Source organism: Alligator sinensis, unplaced genomic scaffold, assembly GCF_000455745.1.
Source record: "Alligator sinensis unplaced genomic scaffold, ASM45574v1 scaffold308_2, whole genome shotgun sequence".
NCBI lineage: Eukaryota > Metazoa > Chordata > Crocodylia > Alligatoridae > Alligator > Alligator sinensis.
In genome coordinates this window covers 1036223-1036882 of record NW_005842082.1, presented here as the reverse complement: position 1 = coordinate 1036882, position 660 = coordinate 1036223, and positions in this window count along the sequence as shown.

Genomic DNA, 660 nt, shown 5'->3' with positions numbered 1-660 from the left:
GGAGAGAGTGCGGAAAATGTTTTTAGAGAAGAAAAAAAAAAAAAAGGGGGGGGGGGGCATACCAGCACTAAGGGCCAGATCTAAGAAAAGGACTTGCATGACTGAAGTGGGATTAAGGTAAAAAGCCCAAAACTATGGTAGTGAATATTCTAGTTCAGCTGCTGCCAAATCCCAGAAGGCCCAAAGCTCCTCAAGCATGTGTGAGAGGGTTTGGGGTTTTTTTTTAACCTTTAAAATTACCTGGCACTTCAAAGTTCTGCTTTTGTGCATCCTCAGAAGTACCTCTCCATCAACCCACCTTAGCACCTACATCCTCTGAAGTGTTTTGAGTCTCCCTCAGAGACAGTCCACCTAAAGCACACTGAGGGGCCTGGACTCTACACAAGATGCAGTGTCAGCTGGCACTTGCAAAACAAGCTGGCAGAGAGAGTGCCCCTCTTATGTGATGATCAAACACATCTACCCTTCCAGAAGGAAGCCATAACCACCAGATTTATAGGCTGTCCTGGAGTGGGAAATACTTTCTTTCCTCTTTAAATTTCTTCAATCTTGGCAGAGAAGAGTTCAAGATTTGTTGTACCAAAAAAAGGTTGAAAAGGGGAGAGCAATGACTCTCTTATCTAGTGGTTTAGGCCCTCTAGAGCAGTGTTTCTCAGCCTT